This window comes from Leguminivora glycinivorella, chromosome 10 (genome assembly GCF_023078275.1).
Source record: "Leguminivora glycinivorella isolate SPB_JAAS2020 chromosome 10, LegGlyc_1.1, whole genome shotgun sequence".
Classification (NCBI taxonomy): Eukaryota; Metazoa; Arthropoda; class Insecta; order Lepidoptera; family Tortricidae; genus Leguminivora; species Leguminivora glycinivorella.
The window spans coordinates 15655712-15671551 of NC_062980.1; positions in this window are offsets into that span (position 1 = coordinate 15655712).

Sequence of the window (15840 nt, forward strand, 5' to 3'; positions counted from 1 at the left end):
AATCCACTGAGTTGTCCGTCTTTACTAGCAGCTTGCAGCTTTCGGGCGTCAATTTTTGTAAGTTGAAGTCAACCAAAACATAAAAAATGCCTCGTTACGTGATATTCAATTGCAACAACACAAAAATTATGAACAATCAAGAGCCTGAGACATATTTAAAATTACAGGCAAGAATCAACTTCAGTACAAAATTTGACACGCTCGGCCTCTATACAAATATATGAATTTGTTTCTTCTATCTAAATTAAGTTCTGTGTTGGTGATGTAGTATTTGTTGACTAAAAAGGTAAATCTTTTATTATCAAACTTCATACAATCCTATGAGGGTATACGTAAATATAATTTTCAGTACAGATGGTGTTTTTTTTACGCACTACTTCTAGCACAGTGGTTCATTATTATGCCAGGTCGAATCTTCGGAGGGCCATCTGTACTGAAAAACGTCGTACGATACACGTGCGAAATGGAAGCTCGTAACTCGAGTCGATTTCAAATACTCCATTTGGTCGTGTTTAAATTTTTCGCCACTCGTTTCGAACTTCCTTTTTTTGCACTAGTATCGTAAGTAATGTACTAAACGGTAGTTTACGTTACGATACGCCCATTTGCTATTGCAAATATCTTTAAATAAAATACCTTTTAAGATATCTTTAATAGAAATACATACAATAATTAAATAATTAATAAGTAGTAGTTATCATGGGTTATACTTATAATACTTATAATCATCTCCAGTAAAAGATATCTCTAAAGATATTTTACCTCTTCCAGGAGCATGACTATTCACAAGTTTGGCGAAATAGCCAGTACTAATAAGGTTACTCGATATTTCCGAACAAAACTCCGTCCTCTGAGAGTGGCATATCAAGACGTCCCGTGCCTGCTAAACGGTTATATCTAAAAAAAAATCTTCGAGAAATTTCATATCAAAGTTTTTTTGACACACATGTTTGCAATACGGCCATAATTCAAAAAATATTATGGTTCATAGCAGGATTTGTGTCTGTATTGTAGGAAATGAGTTGACGATTTTTGTGGCGATGTGGCCATGTGCACCTTCCAAAAAAACTTTAAACGCATTCACTGCCACCAATCGCATATACCTACGCAGTGCTTTCAACGCACAGATGCGTTCATAGTATGTAGTAACTTTCATCCAGTGCCTTTGACGCATATATATGAGTTCTGCATTTTGGAGAATTCATGTTCATACAAACACATGAGTTCTTAATTCACATTAACACGTTCGCTGCGGCAAGCCAAAACCTTAACCTAAAATGTAGTGCGTTACGAGGCCCAATCCGCCCCGTAATAGTTTACATCGTAGTGCGTTACGGGTATAAAAGTGCCCCGTACACCTAAGTCCGTTAAAAGTGCTGTAAGTTCCTGAAATATTGGATTTTCCAATATTTTTTTCGACTAACTGTAAGAGTATGAAATTTCCTACGTCTTATTATCCCCGCACGTGGATACGATAAAAACTCACAAAATTATATAGAAAAGAAAATACGGGGTTATTTTATCCCCGTATCGCACTAAAATTGAAAAAATACGGGGCTCAGTACATCCCGTAACGCATGTAATGTATTAAGGTCGATAAATTAGTAGTGATGGGAAATAAAAAATCGATGTATGTGCTGTATTAATAAAAACATTACACATAAAAAATATGATAAGTATCATATCGAAGTACTTCGCACTCTTGTATTTTTGTGAAAGTAGTTAATATAATTAAGTAACAAAGATAAATAAAATAAGATAAACCACCACCGTTTTTTACGTATTAAAAACATATATTTAATTACCTGCCTGCAATTAGATGTCAATTTGTGATGATTTTGACGTTTACTGTGTGGGATAACCTTTGTTTTTGGAATATAGTTACTATATTCCAAAAACAAAGGAACTACTGTAGTTCTAACGTGAGGTTCAAGCGCTTCATTTTTAATTTGCCGATAACAAGTATTTCAGTAAGCACTGCACTAGCGATACTGTGCCCGCAACCCCGTACGGGCCAGCAAATTCTTTTACGGGATTCACGGAGACCCGTATCGCACTAGAAGGTAATTTTTGTCCCCTGGTCGGTACGGGGTTCCTGAGACCCCGTATATAATTAATATATCAATAAATAATACTTTTGAACAGAAATCCAAATGTACATTTGTCATTTTTGGAGTTGTAAAAATGACCAAAATACAGCTTCCGCACCAGCGGAGTGAACACGATTTTTCTCACCCGCACTGAGTGATGACAGCGTACGGGGTTCAAAAACCCCCGTAACGCAGTGAACGTGTTAAGAACTCATGTGTGTGCGTTGGAGGCACTGGGTTGTACTCGGTTGAACTCACATGCGTGTTTGGGGCACACAGTAAATTGTGACACCTGTCGAATTACCAAGAAAAGAGGGTGGCAGTGAATGCGTTACAGGAGTCTATTTTGTATTTTTTTCCAAATTGAGGTCGTAATTTTGAATGGTTCTGAACCCGAATCTACAATTAATCTCGGAAATCAAAAAAATTGAGATATGGCTGTTTAGCAGGCAGGGGACGAAGAGCCATTGCCCCATTAATTAAATCGGCCCCTTGTTGGGCACCACTCAAACATAACACAATTAAGCAGAACATTAAGGGAAGTGATGATTTGTTGGCTACCGTATTAATAACAATAACTTCCCGTTCTTGATAGTAAAATGGATCTTTTGCTTCGTGATTGGGAACTAATCTGGAAATTAATCATGACTGAGAAGCGCTGGTGGCCTAGCGGTGAGAGCGTGCGACTTTCGATCCGGAGTTCGCGGATCCGAACCCCGGCTCGTACCAATGAGTTTATCGGAGCTTATGTGCGAAATGTTATTTGATACTTTCCAGTCGCTTTTCGGTGAAGGAAAACATCGTGAGGAAAACGGACTAATTCCAATAAGGCCTTGTTACCCTTCTGGATGAGAGGTCAGATGGCAGTCGCTTTTTTAAAACTAGTGCCTACGCCAAATCTTAGGATTAGTTGTTAAAGCGGACCCCAAGCTCCCATGAGCCGTGGAAAATGCCGGGATAACGCAAGAAAGATGATGAATCATGACTGATAATATAACGATATTAAAATACTGCTTGTTCCTTGAATTGAGTAGGTACCTAATCAGGATAGAGTGAAATGTAACGAATGAGTTTTTCGAAGAAAAAAAGCTTCCGTACCGTTATTTGAAGTCTATTTAATATTTGAGAGAGCGATGCCGTTGCTTCTTTTGAGACAAATTAGAGCTACCAATATCACTTCGTTTAATTTTTATTATGAGCTAAGTACCTTGATGTGAAGTATTTTTGTTTGATTGTATAGATATTGATTTTATATATATTTACCCCCTTATTCATAAACGTTCACTAAAGTTGACAAACCAATATAAATCGTTTGTCCCTTTCTAACATACTAATAGGAACGGGATAAACGATTATTATCCGCTTATCAACTTTGACTTTAGTGAGCGTTTACTCGTATGAACAAGGGGGTTATAATTCAATAGTTCTTACTCAAAGGTTTGTATTGAATTCCCCACTTCTCACAAGGCGTGCATCTTCGAGTAATCCATAACTCCGAGGCTAACAAATTTTGCTTAATGACAGTTAACAGTTCCTATCTTTGATTACGGTTCGTTGCAGATAAGTAGTTTCTATTCTACATCATCATCATCCTCCTTGCGTTATTCCGGTATTGACCACGGCTCATTAGAGCCTGGGATTTGACAACTAATCCCAAGACTTGTCGTAGATAGTCGTTTTAGTGTCGACGTCAAATAATTTATATTCTAGGTATATAATTATAATATTTAAATATATTACAACATTGTCAAAGGTCTCTATTAAAATGAAGGATGTCTACGAGAAACAAATAAGTCAATTAATGTTTTAATGTTTGATCTTATGTAGGCACATGAATTGATTTCTACGAACATCTCATTACTCGTATTAAGGTAAATAATAAATTAGAAAAGAGCAAAATTTGCGCAAGCTAAACAACCAAAAGCGAGCACTTTTTGAGCGGGCTTTTTTGAGTAACTGTACTAAAATATGTAGTACATTCGATACCAGAGCAATAAGAGGAAGGTTGAAACGAGTGGCGATAAATTCCCCCTTCGGTCGAGTTTTAAATCGACTCGAGTTACAAATTTCCTATTCGCATGTGTATCGTAAAACGTTTTTCAGTAGACGGTCCTCCGAAGTGTCGACCTGACAGGAAATGAATCACTTCTCGCATTAGTTGTATAAAAAAAACACTATCGGTACTGAAAAATAATTAACTTAGATTCAGTGTGCCCAACTGGCGTGAAGTGGCGCAGGATAGGGCAGAGTGGCGCTCTCTCATGTCGGAGGCCAAGATGCTTTTTGGGTCGCTGAGCCAGTGAAGTAAGTAAGTACGCTTCAAAATTGTAATTCTAATTTTTAATTCTAGTGAGCTTAGATTTTGAAGATTGCTTACTTACTTCACTGGCTCAGCGGCACACCGAATCTAAGGTAATTATTTTTCAGTGCAGATGATGTTTTTTAAGCACTAATGCGAGAAGTGGTTCGTTTCTTGTCAGGTTGTAATGTGTTGTCAGGTTTTCAATAGTTGAAAACACCTGTAATGTAAGAAATTAACTGTCTACGTTAGGTACGTCTTAACTATTTATATTTTAGGGCATTTTCAGAATTTGGGACCTAAAATTAGCGTAAGTAAGTTATTAACAATAAAACCGCCTTCAAAAATAAGCGCGTTACAAAACACGGAGAAACTAAAAAGCCAAAAATAATAAACCTTTCAATTCAGATTTCTTATCGTATTGCAATAAGCTAAACATCCAAATTATAAACAAATCAATTATTTTTGTAGTCGGTACCAGACCTGTTCGTCACCTTGCTATTGCCTGTTTGCCCCACCCAACCATACACAGGCTGGTACCGACTCCAAAAATAATTGATTTGTTTATAATTTGGATGTTTAGCTTATTGCAATACGATAAGAAATCTGAATTGAAAGGTTTATTATTTTTGGCTTTTTAGTTTCTCCGTGTTTTGTAACGCGCTTATTTTTGAAGGCGGTTTTATTTTTTGTTAAAAAGTTTATTTATTTGTTGATTTTTAGTGGTTCCTAGTGATATTATATGTATCAGTCCGAATACATGTACAGTAGTGAAAGAATTATCCTTTAACTCCTAACCATTGAGGAGTTGACCTTCCATCATCAGCTCAGTTGATTTTTAGTGGTTCCTAGTGATATTATATGTATCAGTCCGAATACGTGTACAGTAGTGAAAGAATTATCCTTTAACTCCTAACCATTGAGGAGTTGACCTTCCATCATCAGCTCAGCCACATAAAATTATTACCATCAGACGTAAATACTGGTGTACCTTTGAAAAATAGACTAAAAACATTACATGTGCCTATAACATTTGAAGAGTTCCCTCGATTTCTCCAGGATCCCATCATCAGACCCTGACTTGGTGCCAATGGGACCATCTCGGGGTTATACCGGTTCGATCAAAAAAAAAATTTTGAAAATCGGTCCACGATTCTCGGAGATATCGAGTAACATACATACAAAAAAAAAATAAAAAAAAATAAAAAAAAAATTCAGTCGAATTGAGAACCTCCTCCTTTTTTGAAGTCGGTTAAAAATTAACTCAATGTCAGTTTTGTGACGAGAATTAGGCATGAAATTTCAATAAAAATATTGTTTTTGTGTTAATTACATAAACTTTAAGCGATAGTCTACATTCAGAACGTGAAAAAATATATTTTTTAAACGAATTTTATGCTTAATTGTCGTCACAAAACTGACAGCGTTTTAATTTTTGTTAACAACTTACGCTAATCTTGGGTCCCAAATTCTGAAAATGCCCTTTTTCCTAAAACTCATCGCGATTCATGTGTAATTGCTGGAAGTTTATTTAACCAATCTTCTAAATATATAAAAGAAGAAGCTGACTGACTGACTGACTGACTGACTGACTGACTGACTGACTGACTGACATATCAACGCACAGCCGAAACCGCTGGTCCTAGAGATTTCAAATTTGGCACATAGGTTCCTTATATAGTGTAGAGGAGCACTAAGAAAGGATTTTCCAAAATTCACCTCCTAAGGGGGTCAAATGGGGGTTCAAAGTTTGTATGGGGAAACAAGATTAGTTTGACTATTTTATTCGAAACTTCACAGGAAGATTCCTTAAGACATATGACTGAATACGTGTTTCAGGTTTTTTGAAAATTTAACCCCTAAAAGGGTGAAAAGGGGGTGATAAAGTCAAAAAATCAATATGGGTATCGTTTTTATGGTTTATCGGGTCGCTCATCACGATAAATACAACGTTTTTAAAATCTAACGAGGCGGAAGTGAAATACCTTCTCCCCTGTTGTGGTGCACTGGGGTTTAAATATATAAAAGAAGATATTGACTGACTGATTGACATATCAACACACAGCCGAAACCGCTGGTCCTAGAGATATCAAATTTGGCACATAGGTTCCTTATATGGCGTAGAGGAGCACTAAGAAAGGATTTTTCAAAATTTTCCTCTTAAAAGGGTGAAATGGGGGTTCAAAGTTTGTATGGGGAAACAAGATTAGTTTGACTATTTTATTCGAAACTTCACAGGAGGATTCCTAAAGACATATGACTAAATACATGTTTCAGGTTTTTTGAAAATTTGACCCCTAAAGGGGTGCAAAGGGGGTAAAGTCAAAAACACAATATGGGTATCGTTTTTATGGTTTATCGGGTCGCTGATCACGATAAATACAACGATTTTAAAATCTAATGAGGTGGAAAAGAAATTTTCTCCCCTGTTGTTGTGCAATGGGGTTAAAATATCCAAAATAGCCATAAGTATAGCTTTAGTTTTTATCTTTACTTCTGGTTCAAGAGATTTCAAATTGACACGGAAGTTCCTTAGAGGAGCACTAAGAAAGGATTTTTCAAAGTTCACCTCCTTGCATGATAATTTTACAGGGGCAAGGACAGGGACAGGGACAGGGCCAGGGACAGGGACAAGGACAGGGACAGGGACAGGGACAGCGACAGGGACAGGGATAGGGATAGGGATAGGGATAGGGATAGGGATAGGGATAGGGATAGGGATAGGGATAGGGATAGGGATAGGGATAGGGATAGGGATAGGGATAGGGATAGGGATAGGGATAGGGATAGGGATAGGGATAGGGATAGGGATAGGGATAGGGATAGGGATAGGGATAGGGATAGGGATAGGGATAGGGATAGGGATAGGGATAGGGATAGGGATAGGGATAGGGATAGGGATAGGGATAGGGATAGGGATAGGGATAGGGATAGGGATAGGGATAGGGATAGGGATAGGGATAGGGATAGGGATAGGGATAGGGATAGGGATAGGGATAGGGATAGGGATAGGGATAGGGATAGGGATAGGGATAGGGATAGGGATAGGGATAGGGATAGGGATAGGGATAGGGATAGGGATAGGGATAGGGATAGGGATAGGGATAGGGATAGGGATAGGGATAGGGATAGGGATAGGGATAGGGACAGGGATAGGGATAGGGATAGGGATAGGGATAGGGATAGGGATAGGGATAGGGATAGGGATAGGGATAGGGATAGGGATAGGGATAGGGATAGGGATAGGGATAGGGATAGGGATAGGGATAGGGATAGGGATAGGGATAGGGATAGGGATAGGGATAGGGATAGGGATAGGGATAGGGATAGGGATAGGGATAGGGATAGGGATAGGGATAGGGTTAGGGATAGGGATAGGGATAGGGATAGAAATAGGGATAGAAATAGGGATAAAAATAGGGGACGGGGACGGGGATAGGGATAGGGGAGGGACGGGGACAGGGACGGGGACGGGGACAAAGATAGAGATAGGGACGAGGATAAGAATAGGGATTGGGGTCGGAATAATCGGTCGGCAATCGATATCTAGGCAGTGTAAAATGCAGGTGGCTCAGTGGGAAGGGATTAGTAAGTAGGCATCGGCGAGTATCCTGCATCCGTAATAACTATTACATTCAATGTGCTGTAAGAAGATCGTTGTTTGCTTGCCTTTTATATGTTTACGTTTGCAATATAAGCAAAATGGAAAAAATTGTAAGCGATAATGCAAGGAAGTACTTTTTACCCTACCGACCATAACGTCGAGATACTGGCTATGTGGGTTGTATGAAGTTTCCCCAGTATAAATATTTATATAGGTAAAATTCATACATATTCGTACCTACTACCTACGCTGTGGTCGCTGTGTAACAATTCTACAATCATTGCAAGAATTTCTTTAAAAACGATAGTAATATGTGTAAGGTACAGTCAGCCAAAACCGGACCGTACAGCAAATAGATCAGTTACAATGGCCCCCCAGTCGAGAATTGCCCCGCTTTACCTGAATCGAAATAATCGCGGACAGATGTACCTACAAAGAAACCTACGGATCCAAATGAAAATCTTATTTTTTGTAAACGTTTCAATAAGAATACTTTTATTACGCGGGCGAAGCCGCGGGTAAAAGCTAGTGTTAAATATTTTGATTTTGTAAATAAGTTTATACGATTTCTATTTCAAAAGGTTTTTTCCTTTCTTAGTTCTTGGTAAGTAAAATATTTTGTAATATTATTTGAAAGGTCACAAATACGTGTAAGTAAGTTTATATATAAAGAATATTTAAGCTTTTGTATTCCCCATTCGTGTTTGAAGAGCAAATTCGATGAGGCAAAAAAGTAACAAAAGTCAGCTAAATTAAATTGTTTTGTATTTTACCATTCTTATTCAGTATATTCGTACTTATGCAAACTGAACTGAAACTAATTAATGAAATCTTCTCTTTGTACATGTTAGCTTTGTCTTCCGTACAATGAATATTATGTTTTGCATTTCCTTTTGAGTTGAAGGAAATTAAATTATTAAATTTATTATGAGTGCTTCATGATGTGAAATAGAGAAAGTGGCGATAAAATTGTAAAATAGGTGTTAAAATATATTAAAATACTACAGAGACCGGGACAAAAGGGGTTGCCGGCCGAAGACATATCTTAGACGGATAGGTCTGAGGCGGGCAAACCCGTATTTCCCGCCGAGGTATGTATAGTGCTTTTCTCAAACATGGTATGAAATAAATTACAGAAAATTTGAATAGTTATATCTTCTAAACGGTGCGTCATAGCGCAAAAATATTCAATCGGGCACTGACCACGTGACCCCCAATCCCCCACCCCAGGGCCCTTGACTTTGACACATTCTGTCCAAAGTGGTGGTAAAGTATAAGCGAGCAACTAAAAAATTTGTGTGGCATGTTGCAAATCCAGATGTTTTATCTACGCGTTGTCGACTGTTGAAACACCGGCACCGTTTGCATCGTGCAAAATAATTATTGAGAACACAACCTACAGTCGAGTTCTCAAACATTTTTACAAACCAGCATTCTAAATATACCCGTATGGATACATACATGAAACTATCCGTCCGTCATTGATACAGTTAGGAGAAGACGTGTGATCTATCTTGCGGCGGCATACTCTCGCGGCAATCCTGTTCTAACCCTGCTAGACTTCATACATTGATGCTGTTGGGCGGAGCTTATTGGCAGAGAGTGTGAAGTGCCGCTGATAGTCAAAAACGTTGATGCTGATAGCAGTAATTTGAATTCATGAGATTTAAAATTGATAAGCCTAAAGAATAAGTAGCACCCGTAGCTATCTCTCTCTATCGCTCTTATGTTGTGGCGCAACAGAGCCGGACCGAGTTTTGACTTTGACACATTCTGTCCAAAGTGGTGGGAAAGTACAAGCGAGCAACTAAAAAATTTGTGTGGCATGTTGCAAATCCAGATGTTTTATCTACGCGTTGTCGACTGTTGAAACACCGGCACCGTTTGCATCGTGCAAAATAATTATTGAGAACACAACCTACAGTCGAGTTCTCAAACATTTTTACAAACCAGCATTCTAAATATACCCGTATGGATACATACATGAAACTATCCGTCCGTCATTGATACAGTTAGGAGAAGACGTGTGATCTATCTTGCGGCGGCATACTCTCGCGGCAATCCTGTTCTAACCCTGCTAGACTTCATACATTGATGCTGTTGGGCGGAGCTTATTGGCAAAGAGTGTGAAGTGCCGCTGATAGTCAAAAACGTTGATGCTGATAGCAGTAATTTGAATTCATGAGATTTAAAATTGATAAGCCTAAAGAATAAGTAGCACCCGTAGCTATCTCTCTCTATCGCTCTTATGTTGTGGCGCAACAGAGCCGGACCGAGTTTTGATCGCCACATAGCGTCAACGATTGTCATTCAGCTAGGCCGACTGTTACACACGACCACAGATTATTCATAACTTTCATAAGATACTAACGTAACAGAACCTTCACTTGCCCGCAAAACGACAAATACCTACGCTTTATTTAACTAATAATAATAAGTTAATACGTAAAACTCAGAAGAATAGTTGGTACGCGCCACAGACGAGCGCGTGGCGCCCCTCGGCCACTTGTTCATTCGAATGAACGGCTAGCGTGTGGGTACTAAGCGCGCAACCACGTGCGAGTGACGCAGGCTTGGCTCGACACACAAAACACACCAAATACAAAAAGCACACTTTACATAAAGCCGGGGAGTGTTTAGTAGGTTGACGGCTGGGCATTCCCAGCTGAGTTCGAACATAATCGAGCGTGATCGGCCAGTGCTTATAAATTGGAAGTCAATCTTACATAAGTAAGTTAATAAATAAATAAATATTATAAGACATTCTTACACAGATTGGCTGAGTTCCACGGTAAGCTCAAAAGGGCTTGTATTGTGAATAAATAGTTACAAATATTTAGTTATATACTCAGGAACAAATATCAGATCTGTGCTTTGCTCATCACACAAATAAATGCCCTTCCCAGGTTTCGAACCCAGGACCGCGGCTTAGCAGGCAATGTCACTACCGGCCGGTCTTCATAACCATAAGATTATGTCGGTTGCTCAATTATTCTCAATGTTTTACATAAATCTTACCAGGGGCGGCTCACTCCGCGATACTATCGCCGCACTACAAGTACATGCTGGCGGTCGCGAGTTCGCGGCCTCATCAGGGGTGGCGCGCGTTCTTACGGAACGCACGTTCCCGCTTTCTATTGTTACTTTACGTCGCGAGTTTTTTTAAAGCTTTATATGCGATGTCCACTTGTGAATGGCTAATAGTGCATAGTTAAATAGACATCATGAATAAAATAGTACAATCTTACACAGATCTACTATTAATATTGATTAAGTCCTACGGAAAAGTTCAATAAGGCTTGTGATGTTGGGACTTGAACAAAAATATATTAATACTGTAGGTATATACATATAGGTACCTAGAAAGTACCCAAGACTGGAATATAATAGTATAACATTTTATACATAGGCAACCCTATCGTCCGACGCTGCGCACGTGCGGCTCGTTTCTTTGTTAGAATTTTGTAGGCATTTAAAAGGCGGCATTTCGTGAACATCAAAGCAGTGGGCCTTCTGTATTTGTACTATTATATATTCTGTGATCTTACCTAGATAATGAATAATAGATTTATGGAAATACAGTTTGAACGGTGCAAAATTTGGAGAGCATAGCTTAACGGATTATATAAAACAACCTGAATTCAGGAATGAAGTGGCACAAATCGAAAAGGAAATTCAAAGCATCTTTGAACTAACTTAGAGTTTGGTTCTTACGAATCTTATTTTAAGTTAATGGAATATTGAAGTAATTAAAATAGCCACCTGGGGGCAAGCGCAGATCCAGCTTCGTGCCCAGGGGGGGGTCACGTGATAAAGATCCGGGGCCCCCGGGGGGGGGGGTCACGTGGTCTATTTGTATGAAATGAAATGAAATGAAATGAAATGAAATGAAATGAAATGAAATGAAATGAAATGAAATATTTATTTTCCAAGTAGGCATATTACAATGCGCTTATGAACGTCAAATAAAACTACGCCGGCTCTAACCCTACGCCTCAGCCTCGAGAAGATTTCAGTCCCCCTCAGTTGGAGGAGGGTATCCACTATGGGACCGGCAAGAAACTCGGCGGGCCACTTCTTTTCAAAACATTACATCTTATATTTAACATGCATTAAAAAAAAAAAAAAAACAAGATACAATTTAATAAGCAAAAGTATTCATAAAAAAAAAAATATTAACACAAGAAATTATACAAAGTACAAAGCTATTATGATTATTAATAAGAGATGTTAGAGATGTATAGAGTCTCTAAGTGTCAAAGTACATCTAAAAAAATTATACATGAAGAAAAAAACCGAATAACTAAAATAACTTTAGAGTTGTAAAAGACTCTTGTTGTCTTAAGCAAAGAAAAAAAAAAAAAATATGTATACTTAATCTACTTTTTTCCTTGGAGATGTATATGGTCTCCAAGAGTCAGAAAGAAAAATAAACAAACAAGGACCGAACAGAGTGCCTCAACGTAATCTCATTCAAAATTAATGTTACATAGAATAGCATAGCCCCTATTAGCTGAAACAGACCGGTCTTCACAAACAGCACCCGTTCACGAATATGGCGCGCATCTCAGCCATCGCCTCCCTCAACCTTCATTCGGGAAGGTGGCGACCCGATCAACGACGTCACCGTAAGCAAAGACTTTTTAGCGAGCATGACATGTTCAAGCTGTCCGGGCTGTATTAAATATTCCAATAATAAGTGAATACGGTATACCTAGATGTAAGACACAACATTCCGTGCTTGTATGTTACATAGTTTAAATTGACTTAATTGAAAACAAGATCTTGGGAGATGTAAAAGGTCCCCACAGTCAATTATAATTAATGGGATATAATAAAAAATAAAAATTTGGAGGTGTAAAGGTTCTCCAAGTGTCAAAAGAACTAGAAATAGAAAAAAAAATGCGTATGAAATACAAATTTCACGTCAAGAGACTGTTAAGCTAGCAATCTCCAACTAATTCTACAGAATACATAACTAGTATGTACTCAACAAGTCAATATATATATATACCAAATTATAATTATACAATAATAAGGATCAATAATTTAAACAGCCAGTAGCAACAGCGCCTTAAGCATGACACAATGTCTCCCGGGACACTGCTAGCAAAACTATGACAGATTTTGAGCCTGGATAGTCGGCCATGGTGTAGTATCTCCCAGGTAATCATCAATTTTGTAGTACCCCTTTTTGAGAAGTGCACTTTTTATGTACTTCTTGAATGAAGTAAAGGGCAGATCCCATGCCTCTAAGGGTACCTTATTATAAAATGTTACACAGTTTCCCAGGAACGATTTCTTCACTTTCTGTAGACGAAACTTGGAAACCGCTAGCTTATGTTTGTTCCGTGTATTATAACTATGAATATCTGACAGTTTCTTAAAGGACTCTATATTCTTATGAGTATACATTATCACATCTAGTATGTATTGTGAAGCTACTGTAAGGATGTCTATCTCCTTAAAGCGTTCCTTCAGTGAGTCACGTGACGCCATGTTGTAGATAGATCGTATTGCCCGTTTCTGGAGAACGAAGATGGTTTGAATATCTGCTGCTTTTCCCCAGGCCAATATGCCGTAAGACATAACACTATGAAAGTAACTGAAATAAACTAGGCGAGCTGTCTCCACATCAGTTAATTGCCTAATTCTCCTTACGGCATACGCGGCAGAGCTCAACCTTTTTGCTAGGGCAGATATATGAGGACCCCATTGCAGATTGCAATCTAAAGTAATACCAAGAAAGAGCGTATTCTCGACAAGGTCCAGGTTTTCGCCATTCAGCGTGATGGCCGACCTAGGCTCCAGGAGGGGGTCATGACCCCCATGACCCCCCCCTGGATCCGCGCATGCCTGGGGGCCGATTTTTGAGTCTCACGCGTTCGAATTCAGAAAATTGACACTGAAAATAATAAGCAAGTCACCGTTTTCAACCGTATTTTAGTGACAAAATCCCGTATGCGAGATTTAAAGATCGCCCCCCCAGTTATACAAAAGTTTCGTGTAATTTCCGAGTGATTTTCTGTTTTCGTGAAATGGGAGGTATATATTCATAATCTTAAAGTTACATAAAATTTATTCAAATTAAATTTAAGGGAACTTTGCCTCCTCCTGTGTGTTCTATCGCTTTTCTTGTACATGCCAACACGCCAAAGACATATTTGCACGTGTCAGGACAATCTTCCTGACACCTGCGTGCGTAGCCGAATCCACAAACGCTCACGAAACGCTCACGAAACGAAAATGCTCGTAGAATGAATGAATGAATGAATATTTTTATTTCGTGCTGTAACCATGGACACATAATTATGTTATTAGTAGGACTTACAAACTAAGGGGTTAGTGCATACAATCTTAAATCTTAAATATATAGATATCTATCTCTATCGCTCTTGTGTATTGGCGCGACAGAGCCAGACTACCTTTCGCGGCGTTTCGTTTTCGTTTCGCATCGTAGAAATGCCATCCGGCTACGGGGCCTGGCGTCCTTTGCAAAGTTTAACACTTTCGAAACCGGGCTCTACGCGGCGCTACGACATTTTCGCTACATACGGGGAAACCCATGTAATCGGCTACGCTTCTACGAGCGGTGTACCCGACAGTCGGGTTCTTGGTAGCGAAAGTGTTAATGTAGGATACATACGGGTATATTTAGAATGCTGGTTTGTAAAAAGGATTCGACTGTACTAAGGGTTGTGTTCTGAATAATTATTTTAGCACGATGCCAACGGTACCGGTGTTTTAACAGTCGACAAGGCGTAGATAAAACATCTGGATTTGCAACTGTCTACATGCCACACAGATTTTTTAGCTCAAGCGTTATGCTTATTTGCTACCGAAGTGGTATATTTTTTTATACTACGTCGGTGGCAAACAAGCATACGGTCCGCCTGATGGAAATCGGTCACCGTAACCTATGGACGCCTGCAACTCAAGAAGTGTTACATGCGCATTGCCAACCCATTAGAAACTATAATAAAGAAATTCGACTTCTAACTTTTTAATAGACTTACATTCTACTCAAAAGGATTATCGCATTATTCAAATAAAAGAAATAAAAAAAATATATATTGTATTGTATTGTACATAACAAAGGAAAAGAGATAAACAAAAACCTTTGGACTAAATAGGATCCCCACTCAGCATAATGCCGCGGTTATCCGTGGCGCTGATTTGTAGCGAGGGTGTTTCTTAGTTTTCCTTTTGTAGTCACTAATGTTTGTAATTTATTCGTTAGATGGACTATACGTCCGTCATTGATACAGTTAGGAGAAGACGTGTGATCTATTATTATCTATTATTATGGGACACAGGCGTGATTGTATGTATGTATGTATGTGTGATCTATCTCGCAGCGACATACTCTCGCGGCAATCATGTGCTAGGCCTACAGGCGTCTAAGTTGTCTAAGAAGACCTTAACTGTACCTTATAGTAACCATTGTGACGTACGATGTGACGCTGTAAGCGTCCGATGACATTAATAGGAGACCTTACATAACTTCACAGAACTGAAGTTCACCATTTCGGACATCTTTTTCAAATTAGGCGTAATTAACGTGAGAGAGAAATCATCTCACAGTTTGCGAATATATTTTAGTGGTTATGACCCCAATCAAGACAGATCGCAAGAGGATCGGGGATCAAGATAGACAAGTCTGTTTTAAAAAACCTCAATTGGAATAAGTGAATTGGAAATCGGAGTGAAATTATACGAACTTATCGGGACCATCTGGATGAATCCAGATGATAACTGAAGTTCTAAAATTGCTGAGTCCGATGAAAATCGATTTGGTTATCTTGTTGACATGCTTTCGTACCGCGCAGGCCGATTCGAATACACGC